Below are 949 nucleotides of genomic sequence, written 5' to 3'. Positions count from 1 at the left end.
CTCCCAGGGGAGCGGGTGCTGCTGGGCCTGGAGCCCGCTGGGTCCCAGGAACAGGCCCAGTGCAGGGGAGCGGCCGCCACCTGGCCCGGCTAAGGCGGTGCCCACGCTCAGACCCTGGGGGAACCACCAAAGGGGTGTTTTCCCCCCTCGTCATCATGGATGGGGACCAAGAGCCGTCAGACCTCCTGTGGGGGCCACAGCCTGGCTGGGACTGGCCGGAGGGTGGACAGCGTCGATGTGCCTGGCTGCCACCAGGGGACGCTGCCGGCCGTGGGCCAAGGTGCAGGGTCAGGGCCTGGAGGTGACGTCCTGGCTGGGGACCTGCACTTGGGGCTCTGGCTGGCTGGGGCTTCAGGACCCCACAGGTGGAGGGAGGGCTTGGGGGAGACTGTCCGGTACAGGGACACGGGCCACTCTGCCCCCCGCTCCCCATGGCCCCGTGCGCAGCCCTGTCCTCTCCTCGCCCCGTGGCAGCTCCGGCCCCCTCCTGGGCCCCCCTGCTCCACTGCCGGCACAGGAGGTGCTTTTTGGTTTTTTATTTTTTATTGATTTCAGAGAGGAAGGGAGAGGGAGAGGTAGAAACATCAATGATGAGAGAACCATTGATCGGTTGCCTCCTGCAGGCCCCCTACTGGGGATCGAGCCCGCAACCCAGGCATGTGCCCTGACTGGAATCAAACCCGGGACCCTTCAGTCCTCAGGCCGACGCTCTACCCACTGAGCAACACCGGCCAGGGCCGAGGTCCTTTTGTAAACAGTCACACACGTCCCTCCTGAGGCCGAGGGCCAGCCTGCAGTGCTCCCAGCCCTCGGGCGGGGCCGGCCGTCCGTCCCGAAGCTGTCACCTCTGTGCTCAGCAGCCGCTTCTCAGGAGGCCTCCCTGACACCCCAAACCACACCCACTGTGGCCGGGACCTGGGGCCCCAGCACGTGTTCCTCCCGTGCAGAG

The sequence above is a fragment of the Myotis brandtii genome, unplaced genomic scaffold (genome assembly GCF_000412655.1).
Source record: "Myotis brandtii unplaced genomic scaffold, ASM41265v1 scaffold986, whole genome shotgun sequence".
NCBI lineage: Eukaryota > Metazoa > Chordata > Mammalia > Chiroptera > Vespertilionidae > Myotis > Myotis brandtii.
This window is presented reverse-complemented; position numbering follows the sequence as displayed.